This window comes from Rhineura floridana, chromosome 10 (genome assembly GCF_030035675.1).
Source record: "Rhineura floridana isolate rRhiFlo1 chromosome 10, rRhiFlo1.hap2, whole genome shotgun sequence".
Lineage (NCBI taxonomy): Eukaryota > Metazoa > Chordata > Lepidosauria > Squamata > Rhineuridae > Rhineura > Rhineura floridana.
Window position 1 is genome coordinate 69,880,294 of NC_084489.1, and position 27,228 is coordinate 69,907,521.

At 43.1% G+C, this 27,228-nt stretch overlaps 1 long non-coding RNA gene across 1 annotated transcript in view; it reads left to right on the plus strand.

Moving 5' to 3' along the window:
- The first annotated feature begins 8,689 nt into the window (after positions 1 to 8,689).
- The window catches only part of LOC133365302 (uncharacterized), a 37,697-nt gene continuing 19,158 nt past the window's right edge, over positions 8,690 to 27,228 (plus strand). Inside the window, exon 1 of the long non-coding RNA XR_009758160.1 lies at positions 8,690 to 8,774. This is a non-coding gene — a long non-coding RNA (uncharacterized LOC133365302). The remainder of the gene's footprint in view (positions 8,775 to 27,228) is intronic.

The following is a 27,228-nucleotide window of genomic DNA, read 5'->3' on the forward strand; positions in this document are numbered from 1 at the left end:
TTACCACTGGGCTACAGCCATACATGTTTGTAAGCCTGATCCTATGTGCTTAGTCAATAGAGTGCTCAGGCATCCTATGCAAGCAAGTAATGGCCAATTGGTAACTTACCACAGTGTACATGTAAGCATTTGGTGGTGTGGTCTACATATGCAACAGAATAGAATGTGGAATAAAAAGGATGTCTAGAAGGGCTTCTTGCCTTCCAGAGGAGACAGCTGTGCATCTGATCAGAAATCAAGAGAACCAAAGAATGGTAAGATTCCCCTCCCCTCTAGACATAGTTTTTATTCCACGTTCATGATGGTCTGTGATTGTGATGCTATTGAGGCAGTCATAAGTGCTCCCACTTTCAATACTATTTGCACCTGCAAACGTTTTGAAGAAGCCACACTGCTTCATTCCCAATCAACTTCCCACTGAAATCCCATTTCAACTTTTCATACCACAAATGTTTGGGGGGGTTTGCCCCATTTTTGTTGTGCTGTAGCCCCTCCTTCAGACAGCAGTAACGTGGTAGTGTTAGGGAAGCATCCCAGAACAAGAGAACAGAATAAATCCACCATTAATGCACTATTATTGGGTCAAGAACATGTTGCAGAATTCACAGAATGCAATAAGCACCAATCTGGAGGGTCCCTGTAGCAGACAACCAAGTGGCTACATGTATTGGAGACTGGTTGGTAAAGGGCTCTCTTTAACCAGTAGCGGAGGGGTGGGAAATGTTTTCAGCCTGAGGGCCACATTCCATTCTAGATAACCTTCCAGGGGCCACATGCCAGTGGTGGTTGGGGCCAGAGCACCGAATGTAAATTTCACATTTGTACAATAGGGTAGTTCCTGTTGGGCTGGTGACCAGTAGGCATTACTGTCTCTAGTAGTTTTCCATGAAGCCTGCAAGTTTGAAGACGTAACTGTGGTTAAGGGGGAGTTATGTCTATGCCCTGTCTGGGAACGGACTGCCAGGGCTGTTGCTATGGTAGCCATCTGATAGCGACTGGGAAAGTTCTAACAGAGTCTGTGTGTTGTCTTCTTCTGAATTATGCCTCTGAGCTGAGAGGCTGTCTTTTGTGTTTATCTATGGAGAGAGATGTACCTGAAGGGGGGTGACTGAAGAATCTCTACATGTATTTACTCTTAAGCCTCTGGCCTTAATGTCTTTTAATAAAGACTCTTAACATGCTCTGAAGAAGTTTCTTGCTCAACTTAACTCCAACGTAATGTATGCTGTTTCACACAACAACGCACAAGCCAACAGTTCCTACACACACACCTCTCTTGATCCTCCATCCGGGCAAACGAGGCATGATCAGAGTTCAAGAGCACATTCCGGCCAGGCAAAAACACTCAGGGTGAGAAGCAAGGCCAGTGAGGGATGTGGCTTGAAGAGAGTTCTGAGGGCCAGGTAGAGATGCCTGGAGGGCTGCATTCAGTGGCCTGAGGAATCTTCCGCTGCAGTAGCTGATAAATACAATTCACAATCCAGTAATTGGTAGCCAGTTTGGAAATAGATAAGAGGTACTTTTCAAGCAGATATATTTGGGAGGTGGGCTCAAACTATTCCATGGTTTGTTCTCCATTTTCATTGCTTCATTCTGAACAGGGGTGTAGTCATCCAGAGTCTTGGGGGGTCTTAGACCCTTTACTTTTTTAGGTCCCAGCAGAGTCCCTATGTCTCCAGCTTCCTGTGAGCCAATCAGCATGAAAGGAAGAGTCTTCTAACATGCTTCTTTGTCTTTTCCTGCTGATTGGAACCAATCAGTGAAAGGAGGTGAGTCAGCCAGAGAAGACTCATCTCAGTAGCTAACACTCTCCTCTCTCATGCCTATTGGCTCCTAGGGATATTGTGGGAGAAGATCAACAAGGATCTCATTCTTAACAGCAAAAAAAAAGGGGGGGGAGGGAAGAGTGTGTGGCTGTGACTAACATGAAGGGACCCTGCACTTCTGAATTTGCCACTACACTACTGGTTCTGAAAGAGAGGAAAGATGTTCCTTGACACCTTACCCATCTTTCTTTTTTAAAAGTCACCTCTGGTTTACTTTAATTTTCTTCTTAGCTGCTTACAAGCCCTAAGCAGGGAGGAATTAAAAAATCAAGCTTGTTTCCTGAGCCGTGGACAAGACACAACGAAAGCAAAAACAGGGATTGTCTGACGGAGACAGAAAAATAATCTGAGGTGCTTTTGTCTTGCAAATCCTTTCAGGAGATCCCTTGTTTTCTCAAGACTCTACAGAAAGGCTAATTTGCTAAAGTGTTTGGAAGGAATTATTTAAAGGAGAGAAAGAAACATTCCCTTGGATAGCTGCTGCGTGTTTTGTCAAGAACAAAAATAAAACAAATCGAGGGGCAGGAACAGCCGATCCGGTTAAATAATAAGGTTCCTCCAGCAGGAAGTCTGTTTGTATCAGCTGAAAGGTGAGACATCAGCGTAATGGACAATGCTTGGTGGAGGAAGGCAGAGGTAGAATGAAACAAAATACTGCCCGTGACTCAACTCGACCCGACCCAGTGGAACAATGGATGTTAAGTTCTTTGGAGCCAAACACTGCTTATGCACATCAGGGCGCACACAAGTGAGAAACTAGCATGCAGGATTTGATCCTCTCATGTTTGTTTTCTTTCACGCAAACTTAATCATGTTCTCTTAGTAGTTCAGGGTTTCATGGCTATGCAGGGCTGACCTGAAAGTGGTACCCTTCTTGAAACAGGGGAAGGGCCAGAGCTCAGTAGCAGAGCATCCGCCTTGCCTGCCCAGGTTCAGTCCTTGACATCTCCAGGTAGGGCTAGGGAAGATTCCCTGTCTGAAACCCTGGAGAGCTGCTGAGTGGTTATAAGGCAGCTTCCTATGTTCCCATACAGAGAATTCACACAAAAGCAGGAATATTATCTTCTTCTTTTTTAAATGAGCATAGAAGAATTCAATGTGTGGTAAAAATGAAGCCATGTTTTCTAGTTTTATACCCAACTTTTCCTCCAAGGCATCTTGATGCACACTTCATCCTTTTCCAGGACTACGATGCACCCAGTGGCCTTGTGATTGGACCTTTAGAGCACTCTGGATGGATGAGGCGCTCTGATTGGATATTCCCCATCCTTGTGCTCTCCAGCTTCCTGGGACTATATTTCACAGCCCCAGCTGGTATAGTTAGAGGGCAACAGCTAGAGCAGCCTTTGGCAATCTGCTGCCCTCCAGATGTTTTGGACTAAGACTCACATTGACCCCAGGCAGCACAACTAGAGGGCACCAGGCTGGTGAAGGCTGAGCTAGAGGACAACAGGTGGAGGAAGGCTGGGCTAATTCTATCCTCTGGCAGATGGCTGCCTAGCCTTTTTTATTATTATTTGAACTTACATATAATTACTAATACTACTGAATGCTCAGTCGCAACATGTGCAGTATAACTACAAAATTACAAGTGCAGCTAGCAATTTCTAAAAGCAGCTAACAAAAAGTGTGTGGTGTTGTCAACGCTTTATACAAACAAAAACCTTACAGCGCTAAGGGTAAAAGATATCACACATTAAAACTGGCAGCAATAAAATTGGGGGTTGCACATTAAAAGGTGTCAAAATAAAGGCATCTTCAGCTTCTGGCAAACAAATGCACAAAGAGGAAGCCTGATGGATTTCGATTGGAAAACATCCCAGAGTCACAGCACTGCCATAAAAAAAGGCCCTCTGTCTTGTGTTCGCTCACCTAATACCCAGAGGTGGTATTTACTGGGACCAAGGTCTCTGTTGCTGATCTTGGGCATGCCTATATGGGACCAAACAGTCAGTGAGATAACCTGGTCTGAAGTCATATAGGGCTTTAAAGGCTAGAAACAGTACTTTGAATTGAGTCCAGAAGCAAATAGGAAGCCACTGAAGATGATTTTAAAAAATGCGATTATATGTTTTGACTTATGAGTGCCAGCCAAGGTCTGGCCCCCGTGTTTTGGAATGACTGAAGCTTCCAGACTGTCTTCAAAGCTGGCCAGAGTACTTTATATTAATTTTGGAGGTAACTGAAGAGTGGGTGACTGAAGCCAAATCTGCAATCTCCACGAAAAGCCACAGCTTTTGTATCAGTCAAAAGGACTCATAGCAACTGCTGGGAGAAAGTAATGATGGATTAAAAAGTGCCCCCAATTGATGCCCCTGCTCCTCAGTGGAAGTGCAACCCCATCCAGAACAGGCTGAACCACCTCACCTAGATTGCTGGCATTTTGATTAATCCACCTTGCATGGGTTAAATTCTAGCATATTAACTCTCATCCACTCCAGAATTGATTCGAGGCATTGGTTCATTATCTTCATTCCCTCCCTGGGATTGGATGACAGGAACAAGAGGTACAGCTGTGTGTCATCTGCATGCTTGGTGATATCTCAGACCAAGCCTCCAGATGACTTCACCCAGCAGTTTCATGTAGATATATTAAAAATCAGGTTTGGAGAAGAGTCATTTCTACTAATGCTGGTTTCCATCATGACCTCCCAACCAACTATAATTGTGCCACCTGAATTGGCCAGTATGTGATTGAATCCCACCTGAAAATAAAGACAGTCTGGAAGCACCCCAAGTATACTGCTTGCCGCAGGTGATGGAGAAGGGCAGGCAAGGAGACCAATGGAGCAATGAGGTGCAAGGGATGCTGTGGTTCTGCATCATCTCCTGCAGCCTTGTACCCTGAAACACAGTATCCCTGGCTTGCAAGTTGGTAACTCAATGTCATTTTCTTGTTTGTTTGTTTTAATTTTTAAAACATGGCTGTTATATGAGCTACCAGTTCAAATCCTTCCTTCATTTTGCAAATGAAACATAGTGGCAGGGATCAGGAACCTCAGACCCAGGGGCTGAACGCATTCCCCCAAGCCTCTCAACCTGGCCCTTGGGACTTTCTCCAGGCCACACCCCTCACCGAGCCTGCTTTGCACTCTTTTTTTAGTGGCTGGTATGTGTCATTGAGCTCTGATCATGCTTGCCCCTTGCTTGCCTGGATTGAGAACAGAGGGGCGTGTGAGGGTATGTAGAAACTAGACTACCGTACAGGGGTAAAATTGCTCCTCCCACTTTTGCCTCTGGACCCACCCTCATTGGCATATGACCCTTGGATGCTTGCTCAGAAGGGAATGGGGCCACAAGCGGAACATTTTCCCCACCCTTCCGCTACTGGTTACAGAGAGCCATTTACCAACCAGCAATGTGTATCACAGTCTATAATACATGTAGCCGCTTGGGAAGCTAAATGTCTGCTATAGGGTCGCTCCAGACTGGTGCTTTATTGCGGGTGAATCCTGCAACATGTTCTTGACCCAATAATAATGCATTAATGGTGGATTTATTCTGCTGTTCTGTGACGCTTCCCCAACACTACCATGTTACTGTTGTCTGAAACAGCTGAAAAATGTTCCCCATCCCTAAACTACACTTCCCAGGTTTTCAGAGTACTTTCCTACCCTCTAGAGCAGGGGGTAGCCAAGTTGGTGCCCTCCAGATGTTGTTGCACTCCAACTGCTGTCATCCCTGATCATTGGCCATGCTGCCTAGGGCTGATGGGAGTTGCAGCGGAGGGCACCACATTGACTACCCCTGCTCTAGAGCCATAAAAAGGTCATTCACATATTACATTCAAGTGTACAGTCTGTTGAGCTGTACAAATCACAAAGAGAGTTGAGCTGCACAAATCAAAGAGTGTACACTCTTTCACACAAACACTTGTACCTGTGTTCTGTGCAATGTGCGAACAAGCCTAGAGTCTCTAGACAATCCTGTCCCGACATCCATATTTAAACATTCAGACTCGCAGCTTCTTATCATCGTTATGTTTGTTTTTCACCCCATTAATGAAAAACCTGTTTAATTAGGCTGAGCAAGGAACCTATATTTTGACCTTCTACATTCCAAACATCTCTGGAGGAACACATTAGCAAAAGGGGTCTCAGAAACCTTCGGTTCTTATTCCCTCATCGTAATTAACACGACAGATTTACTGGCTGCAGCATCATTCATTTCCAGCCCTGTTGTGTTTTACAGCTGCTAAGCAACAGCAAAAGAGGTTTGTTGCTGTCAAGTGGCCGATACAAAAGCTCAATCTAGCATTAGTTTGGACTGTAGGGATGAGATACTTTCAAATGTTGCATAATTTGGCCAAGGGTAAAAACAGGTGGTTTCTCCAAACTGGGAAATGTTGTTCTAGGAGGTTTTCAATACAAGATATCAACTCTTGCTAAAAATTGTAGGTTACTGGAGTTAGAAGGGCAAAGAAGTCATACCCCCCACCCCATGCTTAATTTACAGAGCAATGACAGTTCATCTATCCCGGGCCTCCCTTGGAATCACAGCGAGGCTGAATCTGAGTCAGGGCTTGTCATGGTTCACTTAGTTTTCCATTGGGTCGCCAGTTTTTGTCTCATTTGACTGCAGCTGAATCTACAAGAATTAGCTGGTGATAATGTTTAGTTCCTCATGATATATATATATAAAAGTTTCATGTGCCTTGGTTAAAGGCATAGCATCAGGTCAATGTTCTCTCCACCCTTTTGTTTTTCCTGGCTAGTTGGCAACCAGTGTTTTCAAGGCCAAGGAATGTGCATGGTCAACCCACAAGAACATTTGCTCACTGAAGTGTCCAGCTGCACCTGTGTGATCCAAGAGGTATGCCTCAGAATCCCTTGGAATTCCGCACAGGATGCTGGGGCACGATGCTTAGATATTGTGGGCTGTTTCAGTGGTGTTCCTAAAAATGCTGCTGACCAGTTGCTTGACCAGATGCTGTTGAGCTATCTCTGGGATAATGTGATGTAAGAACCATAAAAAAAGAGGAGAGTGTCTCTGACTATGACTTTCCCTCCCAGTGAGTAATTACATCCAGCTGGCCACACATCTGGTACCAAAGGTCAGGAGGGCATCCATGACACAGAATGTGACTTAAAGATGAGGAACACACTTGCAAGGCTGTCAGCAGCACAATATCATGGGGTGAAGCAACATATCCCTCTAGCAGTGCCTCTAGCATGATCAGAACACAGGAAGCTGCCTATACTGAGCTGGACCATTGGTACACCTAATCCAGTATTGTCGATACTGACTGGCAGTGGCTCTCAAGGATGTTTCCAACAGGGTTTTTCCAGCCTGGAGATGCCAGGGAGTGAACATGGGCCAAACTTCCCTTCCCCCATGAATATTTTTAAAATAATTTATCTCCCTTCCTTCCTTCCTTCTTTCCTTCCCATCACTTTTTGTAGGATTCCCCCCCCCCACACCGCTTTCCATTCATGGCTAAAGAAGCCCTTCCTCCCTCCCAAGCAGAGATTCAGCAAATAGCTTCTGGTCAAATCAATTCCACTCCTTTGTGGTAAGGTAAAAGAGCTCCTGTATCTCCACGTAGGAGTGAAATTAAGTAATCCAGAATCTTATAGTTTGGAGAATATGTGCTGTGGAAGAAGGGTTTCATTGTGCTCTGTTAGCATCAAGAGCCCTTCCTGTGCATTCTCAAAACCATTCAGTCAGATATAACTGGTGGGGAACCCCTGGCCCTCCAGATGTTGCCGAGTTACAACTCCCATCATTCCTTTTTGTGTGTGTGATGTATTTGTTGAATTCCCCCCCCCAAAAGAACAATCCACAACAGTTGATAACATCAGTAAGAAATACGGTTTATCAAAGAGAATATTACAATAAGAAAAAAACCCAATAATTAAAATAATAAGTAACAACATAGAGACATGAGAGATACAACATGACATAATAAGTGTATTACTGTGAGAAATAAAAACATTCACCATACTTGCTGGAGCTGTTGGAAGTTGTAGTTCAGCAACATCTGGAGGGCCATAGGTTCCAACCTCCTGTAATATAATATAATATAACATAATATAATATAATATACCCAGACATGTTGTAAGTGCTTCTCATAGTGTGGTGATTACATTGCAGAAACAACAAAGTAAAGGCTTAAAACCAGCTTAAAACCATTTGTATTGGCCCGTCAAGAATCAGCAACGATGGTGTATGTGTTTGAGCACCCTCTGCTAGCATTCATATATTATTTCCAGAGGCCCCAAATGGCTCCAAGGGCAGAGAGGGAGCTTCCCTCTGGGGCATGTATTCCATTTGAGATTAGGGTTGCCAGGTCCATGGCCTGAGACTGATCCTGTATCTTTAGGAGAAAAGAAGGTCAGCCAAGTGCAGGCGTTCTTGCAACATTGTAATGGGAAAAACCACAAGGTGAAATTCTCCCCCCTGCACAACTTTTAAAGATACAGAAGACCTCTTGGTTGCCAGGTCCAGCCTCCAAGTGGTCTTCTGTATCTTTAAAAGTTGTGCAGGGGGAAGGGAGAATTTCACCTTGTGGTTTTTCCCGTTACAGTGCTCCGTTGGTCAGACACTTTGTTGAGAAACAACATAAGCCAAACGATATAATATTTTGGGCTGTTGAAAGAGTTGTGGGTAATGATAGATTACTCAGCAAGAGAGAGTTATTCTGGATCATTTCTCTGAAAAGTCTGGGGGTTAAATAAGGATTTGGATTTTTCTGAGTTTAAATAAAAGAAGAAACAAGGGTTCTATATGAAACTTGGTTTACTGTCGGTAACAACTATACATGCTAGTTAGTCACTGTAAGTACTAGCTGGATTAGTAAAATTCACAAATGCAGTGATCGTGCAGCTGAGCTGATTTATATACTTAGTATGGATACTAGCAGCCTTTAAGTTTGGTTTGTATTCAGTGTGGAGCTTGGATAAAGAATTTGCATTGCTTTGACAGAGCCAAGGAAATATAGTTCCACAGGTCAGTACAGGGCAATGACTTTGTGTTTTTCTGGGGGATGAGAGGGTTTTATGTTTAAGCTGCTTTGTAATGGCTATGACAAGATTCTGTTTAATTTGAGCCATACAGCATGGTTTTACAAGATGCTAGCCTGATGTTAATGATCAGGGATATATCATAATGAAAAAAAAATTAAAATGTTTTTTAACTGATTTATACAGAATGTGGTCTCTAAAAATATTCCTCTGATGTTTAAGACCATGGTGTTGTCTCCATGACATTAATTTGAGTTTGTTTGAATAGAGAATACTGAGCCAGATGGACCAATGACCTGAGATGATATAAGGCATCTTCCTACATTCTCCATTGTTGTGGCCTGACTGTAGCATGCTTCTGTTTCCCTAAATGACAGCCCATCCTTTCTTTCTCCAATTGAACAAATGAATTCCCGGGGCCCCATTTAGGTCACACATACCCTTGGTTTCAAAGCATATATCATCATTTCCTCTGGAGCATCTATATCTCTTAGACATCCCACTGCTTCTACACACTGTCACTGAGGGTGTCTAGACACGGTCTGTACTGATTCAATAGCTCTGTCAAGGCTTCCTCCAAGGAAGCCTGGGAATTGTTGAGAGTGCCGAGAGTCCTCTGTTGGATGTCCTTAAGCCCTCCTCCCGCCATATAATGACACTTCCCAGGATTACTGAGTGACAGGAAATATTAAACACAATGACTGAATGGTACCAGCAAGGTAACTTCCAGGCAACATGATTCAATTTCATCACATATGTGGCACAAAAATAATATAATTGGAAACCATCATCCATGCACTGACTTCTTTGGAGAGCTTCCAAAAGATAAGCATTAAAAATAACAGAAAATAAATATTAAATAATTGCAGTTGATACGAAATGTGTTGTAAATGGAACATGACTGATTTTCTTAATTGTGTAACTTATTATGAGATGTTTTATATTTTCTTGATTCTTGTATATCAAAAATTATGTGCATGCATAAAGAATACAGTTTAAGGCTCACATGCCCTGACTGGCTATTAATATAAACAATGGAATGGTCCTACGTATACAGAGTATGCACGCAAAAGACACAATTCTTAGGACTCATTGGTGACCTATGTTGCTAACATTGCAATAATAATTATGAGCTAACAACGAACATATTTAAATATACGCACTACTTTCTTGCAATACATGAGTAAAGCGTTTGCTGAACCTTGGTATGTGCCCTGTCTCTCTCCCCTAGAAATCTGAAATGGTGCCTTATTACTTGAAATAGTGTCCTGCTAGCACAGTCTTCTTAATTTATTGGAAAGCCAGAGATTCTGGGATTAACCCTTTTTATTGATTCCAATATAAAGCATTATTAATTTCCCTTCAGTTCTTCTAAAAGAATTGTTTGATTATGAGGTCAGAGAGGAAGGTCTGTTTTTTATTAGTTATTTGATTTATATGCCACCCTTCCTCCCAATAGGAGCCCAGGGTGGCAAACAAAAGCACTAAAAACACTCTAAAATTTTGTTTCACCAGTCACCATTTATAGAATACATGCAATGATGATATGTACTCCAATGAATAATGTTTTACAATTGCACCTGTTTACAGTTGCAGTTGCTGTTCTTTACCTTTGTAACATTTTTCATATTGGAAGAGCTCCATTACCTCCCACCTTGTGTAAATAAACCATGATGGAAATCTGGTTCCCACAATAGTGCAAATTATGTATTACATTCATCTTGTAGCCAATAAGCATTACATGTATCTCATAACATGTAGGTCTAAGTTCAAGAACTGCTGCAATGATAGAGGGCTCATCCACACGGAGCGGCATAATCCACGTTTTCCATATCCGGTTCGTCATCTGACAGTCCTCACTTTGCCTGTTTGTTCGCTCTTTCCCAATAAAAAAACCCGCTTTTTTTGCGCAGCGAGAGGACCCGTACTTCTTCTTGCTTTTTCCCAGCTCTGCCCATAACACTCCCCCCTATCAGCCAATTGGTCTGCAAAAAATATGACATATGCTCCTCTCCCCCTTTGCAACAAAGCACAACAAGGCACATGCGCTTGAACGTACGAGGGTGAACGTTTGAATTTCCTGATGGTTTGGTAGTAGTGGCTGTAATGGAGTTCCTTCTCGCTCATCACTCTGGAGCAGCGCCGGCCGGGGTGTGTGTCTCCAGGTGCCCTTGACCATCCAGGGGGATTGTGGGCAGTGCAAGGGCTCAGCGCTTGTAATCATTGGGCGAATCCCCCCGTAACCCTTGGGCTCATTCACTGCAGGGTTCAGCCCCAGACCGTTATGCGGCTCGGTGGCAGGAATGCTGCCCCTGAGGGAAGCAAACAGCCCCCCCCCATGGGTGGCCGCTCTTGGCTCAGGCAGGGAATGTGGGCAAACAGCCCCATGTGCTGCTGTGTCAATCTGCGCTGAAGTGACCAGCACACGCTTTGCGGTGTTCCCTCCGATAAAAGAAACATGCAAACCACTTATATGCCTACAATTCCTGTATTTTTGTTTGTTTGTATTTGCAATATTTCACAAAACTGACTGTATGCTTTTCTACCTTTAATGTTTCTGGAGATACACATGATTGCAATTCCACTTATTTCTCCAGAACAGCGAGTAACGATGTGTCATGTCTAGGAAAGTAGACCACCAGTCTCTATGGTTGCAGGTGGCTGAGACACTCTAGCAAACTATTTATATGCCAATAATTCCTGTGGGTTTTTTGCTTGTATTTGCATATTTCGCAAAAGCAACTGTATGCTTTTCAGCTCAACTGGGCTGCTGAGAACCTGCAGGCTGTGGTTTAAATTGATAAGACTCAAAGAGAGTAGCCTTGCAGGCAGGAAAGCGAAATTGGCTAAGGGTGTATGAGTGTCTGTAATCCAAGAGGAAAGTCTCTATTTCTCTTCTCCCCCCCCCTCGACTCTGGATGCCTGGAAGTAAAGACCAATACGTTCAAGAAGGGCATTTGATGAGGGGGGTGAGGGGTGGGAGGTGGAGGTTAGGCAAAGATAAATATTTTCTCCCTTGAAAAAGTTTACAAACAACCACAATTGCAGATCTCACCCTGAGCGGCTGCCCAGTTTGCAGGCTGGCTAAAAATTAACTGCTGTTGCTGCTTCTGCACAAATGCGCTTTTTTGCATCTGTGCAGTAGAAGTTGCAGGGGGCCCCCCAACACCACACCATTGCTCTGATAGGTTCCTTTTTCCTGGGCTTTCCCCAGACATTCGTGCACATGCACAACAGTGGAAATACATGATTGGCTGAGAATGAGGGAAGGGATATGGGGAACCGCCCAAGAACCGCCCATCAAACGCCCACAGCTGTAAAGTCCGCGGTATTGCATCCGAGCGCCTGAAGGTACAGTGGATGATTCCCAGTTTAAAAAAGCAAATCGCATGATTTGCAGTATTGCAGGACCAGATTTAACCGTGCGAAAATGCGCAAAAGCACACGGCGTCATATGGATGACTGAAAAATAATGAAAACACAAAGCGATCATGTCACACATTTTACAGTCATCTGGATGAGCCCAGAGAAATATCTTGATCTCAATCTCATCAAATTTTAAATACCATGGCCATTTTGTCAGCATGTGTTTGGAGATCTGTAGCCTAGTACTTTTCAAACATTTTTATATCCAGGGAACACTTTCCTCATGTATTTCTCTAAAGAGGAACCCCTACATGTATCCTACAGAATCCCTGTAGACTACATAAATCTGGGACATCACTTTAGGAGTCATAACACTCAGTTCACATGGGACACACACTGGCAGGCCCAGCATAAGCACACACCACCCTTGGGCATCTATCAGGGCTCCAGCTGGGCCTCCCCTGCGAATCGCACTCAGGCCCTGCTTTTGGGCTTCCAATGGACATCTGGCTGGCCACCATGAGAACAGAATGCTGGACTAGATGGGCCATTGGCCTGATTCAGCAGGCTCTTCTTATGTTCTTAAGTTCTTAATTGACACCAGCTACTAGGTGGCTGGTTCTGAGCTGCCACTTTAATCTTCCCACAACTCCCTTGACATAGCTCTGAGGAACTGCTTTGTTTGGAGAAATTAAAATGGCTGCTCAGGCTTAAAAAGGGGGCTGCTGCAGGAGTCCCTCATCCATAGAGCTGGCCTTGGACATGGGCCAGCCCTGTTGTATTTCACAATAACAATATACACACTGGGGAGTGTGCTGTAGCTCTCTCTCTTTCACACACGCACGGGGCTGTACATTGGAGGGAATAGGGATGTGCTAGAATTCTGCCCAATTTTGATTTGGTACTGAAGTTTCCGTTCATTTGTTTATTCTCTATAGTTGCAGATTGGATTTTTATGTCGCTGTTTTCTATGGCAATTTTTCTGTTGCTGATCTTCTTATTGAGGAATGTTAGCCTGCAGCTGGTGTCAGGCTCCAGGCAGATGCGTTCTGGGGCTTTCAGGGAGCTGGCTGTCAGTCCAAGTAGGCCAGAGGCAGGTGTGTAATTCAAAACAGCCAGGGGTCAAGTTCCAGAGCAGCAAACAAGGCGCAGATACGAAGTCAAAACCTGGCAGAGGTTAAGGGAAATCAGCAGGTGCTTAGAGGTAATGTGTCAAAAGAAAGCTGCTTAGATTGAGGAGCAAAATTGCAAGCTAGGGCTTTATGGGGCCTGCTGGACAGGGATGGGTCCTTGGGATCAGCTGACTGCATGTTAAGTTTGGCTGCCTAGATGGTGCCTTCAAAACATGGCACTTAGTCTGCCAGCTGGAAACAGAACATTGGTTATACAGGAGGAAAGGTGCTGAAGCTAGATTGCTAGGTGTCTAGGGTTGAGACCCCTCCCTTTCCAACAACTGAGAAGAGCCCCTTGGTAAGCTGCTGAGGTACCCAGCATTCTTGGGAACACTGCTTGAAAACTACTGGTCCAGATTGTTGTCTTGCATAGTAGAACCATGCTAAAAGCAATTAGGCATAACTTGCAAATAAGATAAACTGTGGATGCATACACACTGTACATTTAAAGCCCACGTCTTTCCTCAAAGAATCATGAGAACTGTAGTTTGCTAAGGGTGCTGGGAAGCTGGAGCTCTGTGAGGGGTGAACTACAGTTCCCAGGACTCTTTGGGGGAAGTTATATGCTTTAGATAAGAGATTCTGAAGCATAAAACAAATGTACAAAAGGAAAGCAAAGATCTGCTTAAACAAGTGGAAGAAGCTGAGAAGGGAAAAGACTGTGGCTGAATTCAAACAACTGTGCCAGTTTCTGAAAGAGCAAGAGGACCTTCTCCTTGGCAAGATGGATCCTGCCCACCAAGCAGGATATTGTGAAGAGGGATGAGCACTTGGCCAGACTCTCCCAGGAGAACTCTCTTCTCTTGACAGTATCACCCAAGAGATGGAGAAGAAATCTCGGCTGCCTGTGATTGAACTCTTGCAGGATGCTGAAGGCTCCTTGCAGAGGAGTGAAAATGGAATATTTGAAAATCCTGTGGTTTTTCCCTCCAACACTAAAATGGAAGATTTGGGAATTCTGGGATAGCAATGACATTTTGGAAAACACACACACAAAGTAATTCAAAGACGCTCTGGCACCTGAATATTCACTGAAAAGGCAAGTGTGACTCTGGATTTAGCCACGGCTAATTCCCAGCTTATGGCATCTGAGGACTAGAAAAGTTTGGTGCTGGCAAACCCCACTCCCTTCCACAGATTCTGTCCATCAACAGAGAGATTTGTTTGCTGGACATGTGTGCAGGGAAGGGAGTCTTTTAGCTCCAGCAGACACTAGTTTACATGACTAAGGAGGGTGCATGGGCTGTGGGTGTGTGGAAATATGGTGTGACATTGGGGAAAGATGTCCTCCCTACCCCTTGAAGGGGTCTGTGCTATTGAGAGGTGGATTGGTATCAGGCTGTCATCCACCCAAATAACTCTCAGTCTCTGATCAGAGAACCCAGAAGGATATGCATGCCTTTGAACCATGTTGTTCAACGGGTGGCAGTTTTTGATGTTGAGATAGCGCTCTTCTCCACACTTACTCATTTGCTGAATCTTTCTCTGATACTTTCTGTGCCTTCTTTTGGATATGCCAGAAAGCCCATCTCAGACTCTGTACATGAGATGGGGGCAGGTTTCGGTTAATCTTACATTTATGCTCCTGTCTTCTCTGCTTCTCTTTTCCCGCAGCCCTTCCATGTAGATGTGATCAGTATAGCCCAAGCCTGATCCCCTTGTGACACAAGAACCTTGTAAAACCTGTCAGAAGACATTCCTAGGCCTTGGGAACCTCAACTTTCTCCTCGGCCCCACAAAAGGAAAACCCATGGTGGGCCATGGAAAGGCAAGGAGAGAGGAAAGGGCTTTGCCACTAGGAGGAGATGCAGCCAATCGTTGTGGTGTCCCGCCTGTGAGGATTTTACTATCTACAGAGTTTTATTTCTATGCAAGACAGTGTGGCTAACAACTGAGCATACATTGTTGTGAGACCCTCTTTTTGTGTGGAAGGAAAAAGTCAACTTTATGTTTTTGAAATGTTGTTTATTTGCCAAGAGCTGTCAAAGTATGCTTTGTACGCAGCCTGCCTGAGTTTGCTTAGGTTTTTTCCCTTCAAAACAACAACTTAAAAACAGCCTTGGGAAGCAAGAGCTAAGATGCCCAAGTGTCTAAGACACTCTATGTCATGGGCAGCCCAGTTCAAGTCTAGTTTAAAGACAGATAGAGAGTGAGCAGGCACAAAAGTCAAGTGGTCACACTCTTCCCTGCTGTGGTGAGATGTATTTCATATTTCTATTTAAATTAGAGTTATTCTTTCTAGATTTGCATATTCAAATGTTATGCTAATCTTCAGGCTTTGGGCTTTTTTTTTGGTGCTGCATTTTTTTGCAAGCCAGCTTCAGAAGAGCAGCAAGAAGGTTCGGGTTTAGATGTGTCTGAAGGGAGTAAGGCTTAATCATTTTCCTGTTAGCTGTTTTCCTGTTCAAAATGCCCTCCCCTCCATCCTGCAGCTTGGCTCTATGTCAGGGGTGGGGAACCTTTTTCAGTATGAGGGCCACATTCCCTTCTGGACAACCTTCCACGGGCCACATGCAGTGGTGCTCAGGGCCAGAAGCAAAAGTTGGCAGAGCAGCAAATATGAATTTTACCTTTGTATAGTAGACTAGTTTCTACACACATTCTGTCCTCCATCTAGGCCAGCAAGAGGCATTCTCAGAATTCACGGACACATTCCAGCCAGGCAGAAACACTCAAGGAGAGTGCAAAGCAGGGCTGGTGAGGGGTGTGGCCTGGGGGAAAGGGGTATGGCTCAGGAGGGGTGTTGCTTTGGGAGAGTCCCGAGGGCCAGACAGAGAGGCGTGTAGGACCACATTTGGCCCCCAGGCCTGAGCTTCTCCATCCTTCTATGTAGCACCACTGCATACTTTTTGAGGTAGTGTTGCAACTCCCAAGATGATTGCTGAAAGCAGCCAAAGCAGTTCAGGGGATCTGGAAGTAACCAGGTTTCACATCTGACCACTTTCACAACAGGAGAGGTAGAGAGGTCACATACATATCATACATTTAAAGTGCTTTTATCGCACTTTAAAACTGCACACACACCATACATTTAAAGCACATCCCCCTTCCCAAGACTCCTGGGAACTGCAGTTTGTTAAGAGTGCTGGGAATTGTAGCTTTGTGAGGGGTAAACTACAGTTCCCAGGATTCTTTGGGGGGTGCTTCAAATATAAGGTGTGCACCTAGCTGAAGAGTCATGGTTCCCCCCCCAAAAAAAAATCCTGGGCACTGTTGTGTGTTATGTAGGGATGGAAAGAGCTGTCTGCTTCGGTTCTCTCAGTTTCTCATTTTTCCAATGTTAAATTCAGTCCTCTACATTTCTACAGCGATCTGTGAATTTTTTTTAAAAAAAAATCCTCATGAAAATTCTCCACCATTTTAGTGCGAATTTCTCCAAATAAACACATTTTTAGGCAGTTTTGACAAGGGTACACATTTTTGCAAGCCATTTTTCATAATTTCATGCCTTTTGCATGTTATTTTCACTCATGTATTTATTTTTATGCACTTTCCCCTTATATATGCATTTTTGTAAATATTGCTTAGTTGGCAGACTGCATCCCAAAATTCTAATAAATGCAAATTTCAAAGGATGGCTGTGTTTCGGTCCTCATATTATTTCTGAAATTGCAAATTTGATAAATTCTGCTTGAAATGCGAACTGAATGGAAATTCTCACCCATCCCTACTGTTAAGGGTCTCCTCACAACTCCCAGCTCCCTTTACCAGCTGCAGTTCCCAGGATTCTTTGGGGGAAGTCACAACTCTTAAAGTGCTACAAGAGCACTTTACATGCATGGTGTGGTCTGTGACTTCAAGAATGAGAGAGAGGGCTCACAGCAGTTGGCTCATGATGCACCCTTCCCCTCCTCACCCACCCTAGTGTTTTTTTTTTAGCTGTTCCTTCATCCGGACAATACCTCTTGCCTGAGTGAGTGACAGGCAAAACTCAGGGGGAAATCCTATCCCCCTCTCTGTCCCCTCAACCCGCTTGTTTTAAGTGCTCCAAATCAATAATAAGGTTTTGTTTGGCACTATTCAGATTCCAGAGACCAGGGTAACAAAGAGAGCTCCCGTCTCCGTGCTTTCCTTCTCAAGCTGAAAGTAAGAGAGGAGGTCTGGAAGAAGGATTTTGGGACAGCCTTGGGAGGCGGGCACAAAGTGTTTCTATTCCAACTTTCCACTGGAAAGTAACGCAGGGAAAAGTCACAGTTCTTAAGTAAATATTTCACTGCTAATATTTTTTACAATACTTCACCTCAGGGCCAGGGCTGCTAAATTTTAAAATTTTTATTTTTAAAAATGACAAAAATAAGGGAATGCAAATAAAACCCTGACTTTCAAGCCACAAAGGAGTTGGGGGTTGAGGGGAGAGGGAAGAAAGATAATATTTCATGTTTTTATCCTAAAGGTTAATGCGAAGGCTTGAATAATAATTAAACATGTTGGAGGAATTGTATCGGTAATCCTTGAAGGGACCTTAAAAATATGAGAAAACAGTAAATCAACTGCCAGTCAGAAAAACTGAGTTCATATTGAGTGGAAACAGCTTCTCATTTTATTGTGCAAAAATATACGTATTTTGGTGAGCTGTTGTCCAAGAATTCTGGCCCTTGGATACCTTTCTCTCTTTTAATTGGGATACAAGTCTCTCCCCTGAAATAGTACACTAGGCAACTGTCTAGGGATACTGTAAATCTTGACTTTTCGCTCCATCTAAATGGACAGTCCGAAGCTTAAGGCAAAATAATATGGAATTAATTGAGAGCAGACATATTTTTCAGAGCAGCCTGTGCTAAGAGATGCTTTTGCCCCAGTCTTTAAACCTCTGTTTCTTGAGAATTGACTTCAGTCTTAAAAATGAAAGTGGTGTGGCATCTAATACATTTTTTAACATATAATAAAGGTGATAAAACAACATCTAAAAGTATGAGGAATAATGATTTAATCATTTTGGGGTGATATCCAACATTTTGTCCATGGAACTCTGCTCGGATGACAGCACTTCCCCATTTCCTCCCTGCAGTCCCCCTGCATCCCTAAATCTACTCTGGAGGGTCCCCCAACTCAATTAAGCAAGTTTTGGGATGTATATGGAAGGCTGTGGGAAGGGGGGGAGAGGAAGATAGTCTCATTCCGTTCACAGAAGTCTTTTCCAGTCATGGGTGGACACAATCCAATATCACCCTTGATGCTTAGAAATAATTAAATGTGTTTCATTTCATTTCGAAGTGCCTTTGCTTTCCTAGTTCATGTTCATTCAGAAGTTTAGCTTGCGCAACAGGTTAGCAGCACCAGCTTGCATCCAACAAGCACTGTTAGGGTTTTTAGGTTTCTTAATATCAAATCAAACCAAATCAAATCTTTATTTACAGTCAACTGACCACAAATACAGAACATAATATTAGATGTTATGAAATAAAAGACTACATAATAACACAAACTACAACATACAGCATACTAGATTATAAAAACAACTCCATTAGTTTAATTGCCATTAACAATCATACGGGGTCTGGTCAAGATGGCCAAGTTCAGGAATTTTGCCACTTGCTCAGTAATTTCCTTATCTGAACCCTCAAGTAAAATAATCAGAAGGGACTTAGAGGAACGGCCTGGGAAAAACTGTGTAATAGGATGTATTAGGTCTTTTCTGGCCCCTTTGTAATTAATACAATTGAACAAGACATGTGAAATAGACATCATCATTATCACAGAGGCAGCATCTGTTGGTTGGAGTTTTTTGTATCTGCCATCTAGAAGCTTGAAAGGTAAAACATTAAATCGAGCCAGAGAGAATCCCCTCCTATACTTGGGAATACATAACCAACTTAGATAGGGTATCCCATCTTTGCAAGGAAGACCTGGTGGACCCAATGAGAGCCTGAATGTTTGGATCCTGGAAGTGGAAGAAGAGGTATATGGTAGGACAAGGATGGAGTCTAGCAGTGCATGGCAGTAGAGGCAGGGTGTGAACTTACTGGGTTAGGAGCAAATCAGAGCTTGGAATTACTTGTAATTCATTACTTTTTTGAGGAATGAGTGGGTAATTTCTTTACATTTTGATTGTAATAGAACGAAGAGTAATTGTATTACTTTTGTGGAGTAATTGTAATGTTTCTAGCATTACTTTTGGGCATTACTTGGGGGGGAAAGCAGAGGAAGTCTTCTGCTCCTCTGATTTGTGGATGAAAATCATGTGCTTCAAACTGGGCTGCTGTGCAGCGTTACTCTTCTCTTATGCTCTTTGGGTGGGTAGGAGGCGACAAGGGAGGAGGTGGAGAGCTAGACGGGGTGGAGTGGAGAAAACAATTGTTTTAAAAAATGGATGGTGGTGGTGAAGAATGGAGTGGAGGGAAAAAGGAGCCGGAGGGCAAGAACATGGATAAAGGAGGAGAAGGAGGCAGCAGCAGCAGAATGGTGATAAAGAACTGTGGAGGTGAAAGATGACAGTGTGTGTGTGTGTGTGTGTGTGAGTGAATACTGTGTTTCCACTTGGCACACAAAGTGGCCTCCACCACCCTCTCTGGCTACTGTGCAGCATTTGCAGTATTTTAACTTGTTTGCATATTAGGGGAAAATGTTTGCTTGGGTGAGTGTCCCTTAGTTGGTGGCAGGGAAGGGTCCGGGAGGTGGTTAAGTGAGAGAGATTATGCTTGCTGGCTGAGTGGGGGGTGGGTTGCACTTGGTTTGACGTGCAAAAATCTGAGTAGTGGCCTCTGCCTCCCTCCCCATCTCCCTTACCAGCAGAGAGACCACCATTGCTATCTTATGGATAAAAAGAATTGTTCTACTACCTCTGTATGTGTGTATTTATTTTTAATGTTGTGGTAGACTACTTAGATGTGCAGCAGCCAGGCCAGCACCTTGTAGGCATTTTTTTAAAAGTAACTGAAATGTAATTGTAGTGATTACTTTTGAGAAAAAGTAATCAGTCACTTTCAGAGCAATTATAATTGTAATGGTAATTACTACTTTTTTGGGCCATGTAACTGTAATTTATTACTTTTTAAAAGTAATCTTCCAAGCTCTGGTGCAAATAGTGTACGGCAGGTTGGAGGTAAAGCCTGATGGACAAGAGGGCAGAGCCAATAGCAAAAGCTGAACCCATGTGACACAATAGTGACAAACTACTTTTTATAATTAGTGAAGAACCACAGTGAAAAATCAAGTGGAAAATTGCATTCCACTTCGTTATATCCCTGTCTCATAACATTTACTCCTTTCCAGTAGTGGAGTGGCAAATTCAGAGATGCAGGGGCCCTTCATCATAGTCACAGCTATGCCCCTCCCCACCTTTCTGCTGAATGAGATCCTTGTTAATGCCTTCTCCTACAACAACAGATGTCCCTAGGAGCCAATAAGCATGAAAGGGAAGAGTGTTAGCTAGTGAAAAGAGTAATCTCAGTGGCTGACTTGCCTCCTTTCACTCTGATTGACTCCAATCAGCAGGAATGGCCCAGGAAGCATGTTAGAAGACTCTTCTCAGTGGCTAACACACTCCCCTTTCACACAGTTTGGCTCATAGGATGCTGGAGACATGGGCACCCTGCTGGGACCCTGCTCTCCAAAAAGTAAGGGATCTAAGACCCCTGGACGACTATACCCCTGCTTATAGGTACATTTATTTATTTATTTTCATCCCATCCCATTTATGACTTGCTTCCTGTAAAGCATCTCAAGAGCGATTTCAGAATGAAGCATCAACAATAAAATAAAATAAATATATGAAAACAACCAAAACAATTTCATCCATATAAAAAAAAAGAATTTCAAATCCAAATACTGATACAGACTGGGTGAAAATCTCCACTGAAAAGGCTTGTTGAGAAAGGAAGGTTTTCAACAGGCGCCAAAAAGGCAGTAGAGATGGTGTCTGTCTGATATACAACAGGAGGGAGTTTATTGATTAAATAAATGAAAATAAGAGAAAATGGCACTTCACATACATTAATTTGTAATACGGTAGGGACCAGGCCCCCACCATAAAGCGGAAATCGCTGTAAAGCGGAACCCATTGACTATAATGGGTCGCATCGCGCGAAAATGACACGAAAATGCCGCAAAAGTGCAAAATTGGCTTTAAAACGGGGAATTTCCCCTAATTGAAAGCCGCCGCATCAGCGGAACGCCAGAAAATGGAATGCTGTAAACTGAGGCCCTACTGTAATTACAGTGCGGAGAAGCCATTTCATACACAGACAGACAGACACACACACACACAAACCCACACCCTGTGACAGTTTCCAAGCCTAGGGTGTGACTGCAAGACCACCTTGTCTCCCCCTAGCCTGCACCCTGACTCTTGAACTTAATGTTAACGATCATTGTGTATGTTCAAGCAAGCCTCTGCAGTAGCTGTTTGCAATGCAACTCGGTGGCTGCAAAATTAACCTCTGACCCTTTTCTCGGTTTAATCAGGAAATAAACTTCCCAAAGCTATTCCTCAGCCTTGTCTTGGTGGTTAAAGTTAAACATTACTAATAGGAAGTCTCGTAACAGGAAACAGTGTGAGCACTAATCCACACAAACAAAAACAAACTCTGGGGCTTGCAGGGAGTTTTATGGGCATTTTCCTTTTGGAGTCCATTTCCCTTTCAGCAAATCAGTTAAAAACTACCGATTGCTTGTTAAAATCTCAGTGTTCCAAAATGGGCACCTTGACTGAGGGTCTGTTAAATGCCTATAAAATATTCACCACGGCTGGGAAAAAGCTGAGAGGAGCTTTTGTAAGGCTGGGACTGGCCTTTCGTTTGCCATTTTGTCCACTCACCTTGGTTTCAATTGCAGTTCCAAATTTGGCATTTGCCAGATGGTTTGAATGAAGGAACTGACTTTATTGTTTTACGGTCTGAGAGATTTGGGCATCTAGCAAAAGATGAGCTGAACCAAGACTTTTTGCAGCTAGCTAAGGCTCCATCTGCACGGTGCATTTTAAGCAGCCCTACCTGGAGATGCCGGGGATTAAACCTGGGACCTTCTGCATGCAAAGCAGGTGCCCTACCACAGAGTCCTGGACCCTCCCACCAGACTCTGCTTCTGCTAGGTACATGCTTGTGGCAGTACGAAGAGTTTAAGAGTTTAAACAAAGACGTCTGCCACTGGGCTCTTCCACATGGCGCTTTATGGTGGCTTCAGTGCTGCGCGTGCATGAAAGTTTTGCTCAGCATCCACAGAGCTATACTTTTTTGAACTACAACTCCCATCAGCCCCAGCAAGCTTGGCCATTGGATTGGGCTGATGGGAGTTGTAGTTCAAAAAAGTAACTTTTCCAAGCTCTGGAGCTATCACACAGCTATCTTCATATCTTATTATTCTACTACAGGGTTAGGAAACCTTTTTATTTGTTTGTTTAGCTCAAGGGCCACATTTTCTTCTGGGCAAACTTCCAAGGGCCAAATGCCAGCAGTGGGCTGGGCGAGAGGCAAAAGTGGGTGCAGCAATTAATCTACCTTTACCTTTGTACAGTAGGCTAATTTCTGCACACAGTCACACACAACCTTTCTATCCTCTATCTAGGCAAGTGAGAGGCATTCTATCCAATGCAATTGGGGAGGCAGTGTGGCCTGGGGAGAATTCTGAGTGCCAGCTACAGAGGCCTGGAGGGCGACATTTGATTTGTAGGTCTGAGGTTTCCCACCTCCGCTTTTCCATTCAATTCAATTTTTATCGTTTCCACAGAAAATCTTATTTTTACTTTTTCAAGTAAAAAACCCATGGAACTGATAAGTCTGGACTAAACGTGGGGTGGGGGTGGTGTTTGGGATGGGATTTTGATGAGGACAATGTCATGGGGACACTGCACAAGTCCACAATAAACTGTTCTGTTGACTTGTTTTATTTCATCAGCCTTGGTCTTCTGCTTCTACTCCACCTTTTGGTTAACACCATTTCCAAGTTTTTGTGCAATGCTGTCAGAACTCTTTTAATTGCTTATGGCTTAACACACATCCTACCTTTCCCCGGTATGTTTAAGCAATCCCTGCCCCTCCCATCTGAAAGGAGCTGATTGCATTGCAAATACAAGAGAGAGGGGGGTGGAATTCTTGGGTGAGAAAGCCTTAATCCAAAACAAAACACTTACAAAACCACTAATCACCATCTGGGCACAATGGAACAATGAGGCTGCATTCATTATTATAAAATGACTCACATGTAAGTGTGACTCTCTTTCAGGCATGTCTGATAAGCAACCGCTTGGAATGAATTTGCAGTATAGAAGCAACAATAAGGGCCTTCTTCATTCTTCTGCTCTGCAGAAGTGAAGCTAGGGTGCCAAAATGTCCCATATCATGCCTGTTACTGAAATGATCAACAAGTTGTTTGGCATTTTATGTATTTGAAAGTCACTTAGAGAGATTTTTTTTGTAGAAAGCAATGAATAAATGCAATAAATACTACTATTAATAGAGTTAAAATGTGGAGTTATTTAAGTGACCAACTTTAGAAGATAAAAGCACATATAATCAAAACCTGTTTTAAGCTACTTACATGGCACCATCTATCCCCTAGGGTCAGATTTCTCTTCCTTGGTTAATAAACAAATCTTGACCCATCCTAAAGGTTCAAGATGAATAACAATGATATTCAGTGAAAGCCCAGTAAAGTCTACTGAGAAAAATCAACTCATTTGAAATGTGGTGTTGGAGGAGAGCTTTGCGCATACCATGGACTGCGAAAAAGACAAATAATTGGGTGTTACAACAAATTAAACCAGAACTGTCACTAGAAGCTAAAATGATGAAACTGAGGTTATCCTACTTTGGACACATCATGAGAAGACATGATTCACTAGAAAAGACAATAATGCTGGAAAAAACAGAAGGGAGTAGGAAAAGAGGAAGGCCAAACAAGAGATGTATTGATTCCATAAAGGAAGCTACAGACCTGAACTTACAAGATCTGAACAGGGTGGTTCATGACAGATGCTCTTGGAGGTCGCTGATTCATAGGGTCGCCATAAGTCGTAATCGACTTGAAGGCACATAATAACAACAAAATAAAGTCCTACGGCCTTTTCCCAAATTGTGATAATCTGCGGCTGTACTTCAAAGGTGTAAGAACTCAAGCTGATGCATGAATTGAAGTTACAAGTCACCATATCAACCTTGTTAATTTCAGGGCTAGGCTTGACATCTGCCCTGAAATATCTAGCCCAAATTAGTAGGTTACAGTTGACCACGAGACATTTATTTCACAAAGCTGGTGGACAGTGTGTGTTGTTTTATATCCCTTCCTTCCTGTCTTCATACTGATTGATTTGGTTCTCTCTCTCTCCTCCTAACCCCCAGGATTTTGCTTTTGCTTTTTGCTTTTCAGTAATAAATTTCACATTTTATTCCACCTTGATTAACACTTCTAAAACAAATTAAATTTAAAAACACTGGATAACTCTCAAATATAAGAGTAAAAGGGTTGTGCTGCCTGACTCCTGAAAGAATTAGAGGCAACAAAAGAGTAAAGAGATTCTGAGCAGGTCTGCATGATATTCTCACTAGGGGAATTGATATCCTTACGGTGAATTTTCCACCTTCCAGTTGCATTAGTTAGTACAACCGACAGTGTACATAATGGCACTGAAGAAAAGTTACTCCAGCCTATGACAGCCAATTACATGGAAGGGGGCAGGAAAACTCAATAAAAATAGTGGCCCCAACTCACATAGTGAGTTGTACTAAATCACTGTTCTTCAACCTTGGGTCCCAGATGTTGTTGGACTACAACTCACATCATCCTTGCCCGTCGGCTAAGACAACTTCTGGGGATCCAAGTTCGAAGAACAGTGCACTAAACAATACATCTGGAAGGATGGATGGTGGACAAGGAAAATGTCCTTAATGAAATACACATACCCTATCCCCAGATTTTAGGCAAATCATGAGTTCCTATAGGCTTCTAGAAACAGTAACTACAGGGCTGTCAAAAAAGATGACAGGCTACAGTGAATGTTGGCTTTTAACAAGCAGAAAGGACTTACACTGATACAAGGTGGGTCATCTGATTTTCATCAATCTCCACTGCCTACTACCCCTTACCCACTACAGCTCCTGAAATGCTGTGCATGCCCCTGCAGGGCCATCACTACCCCAAAGCTCCCCTGATCTTGTCTCACCCTGCCCCATCCATGTCCTGGTGAACATAGTTTAGCTGCTGCTCTGTGCCCCTTTATGCACTGCTGTTGATCAGCAAACTCTGGAGAACCTCAAAGTTTGCAGAAGAACATTTTTTTAAAAGAAAAAAAAACTTTAAGGGGTGAAAAATCTCCCAAACAGCCCAACAAGGACTAGGCATGCTTAGTGGGCGAAGAATGTTAACTGACAGGGTTTTTTTTGGGGGGGGGGAGGTGGCATATAAAATCAGGGGGGACAGGGAATAGAACGGGAACTAGCATATGCCCCATAATGTTCATTCTGCACTTGCAAGGAATCAGACATTCAGTGTGGCAGCACCTACACTTTGGAACTCCCTGCCCATTGATATTAGGCAAGTGCCTTCACTGTACTGTTTTCTGTGTCTGCTTTTTTTTTAAGCAAGCCTACCCAGACATAAAAAATTGATATGAATTTTATATGTAGTTATATTTTTATAATGTATATATTTAAAACTGCTGTTTTTTATTTTAAATAAAACATTTTCTTTTATCAAAAAATTAATGTATATGTTATGTAAAGTGCATATAGAGGTTTTGATGATTCAGTGGTATATAAATCCTGTTAAATAAATAAAATAAATATGAGGGCATGGTTGGCTGGCTAGAATCCTGAACAGCAGGAGCAATCCACAGTACAGCATTTTGTTGCAGCTTCTACTTGTATCAGTTTAAGAATGATTGGATTTCCAATGGCTGGCTGGGAAGTGGACATGTACATGCATGCACATGCGTGCATACGTGCGCGCGCACACACACACAATTCTATATCTGGGAGTCTGAGTCATTTAGGGGCAAAGTTTAATTTCCTATCTGCTTTCATTCTGGATATATTGCATTGTTAATTGCCTGAACCTATTCAGTCTCCAGATGCTTCTCTGCTTGCAATTCTGTGACTGATGGGGGGGGGGTCACCTCCACTGAATGCACCTTTGAACACTTCCACAGCTAGGAGAGGAAGGGAGGAAGACAATTATTTTAATTCTGGGGTTGCTGGCAACAATGGCAAGAGATGTAAGGGTGCACACAATGAAGAAGGAAGACTTTTGCTCATCATCTCTTCATCCACTGCTGTTGCTGAAGTTACATTTTTATTTATTTATTTATTAGAATTATATCCCACCCTTCCTCTCAGTAGGAGCCCAGGGTGGCAAACAAAAACATTAAAAACACTCTAAAACATAAAAAGAGACTTTCAAATATATTAAAACAAAACATCCTTAAAACCATATTAAAACAAAACATCTTTAAAAACATCTTTTTAAAAAAAAAAGTTTAAAAAAACGTATTAAAAAGCAATTCCAACACAGACACAGACTGGATAAGGTCTCTACGTAAAAGGCTTGTTGAAAGAGGAAGATCTTCAGTAGGCATTAAAAAGATAGCGGAGATGGCACATCTAATATTTAAGGGGCGGCGCCACTACACTAAAGGTCTGCTTCCTATGTTGTGCAGAATGGATCACCTGATAAGATGGTATCTGCAGGAGGCCCTCACCTGCAGAGTGCAGTGATCGACTGGGTATATAAAGGGTAAGACAGTCTTTCAGGTATCCTGGTCCCGAGCTGTATAGGGCTTTGTACATCAAAACCAGAACTTTGAACTTGGCCTGGTAGCTAATAGGTAGCCAGTGGCCTGGCCTCTGTGACAATGCCCCCCTGCCCTGCACTTGTCATTTTGGATTTTGCTTTTTCATTCTCCCTGGGTACCACATCCTGATTTCTCTCCAGGGCACTGATAGCACTGTGTCAGATAATGGAGATTGGTGGCTC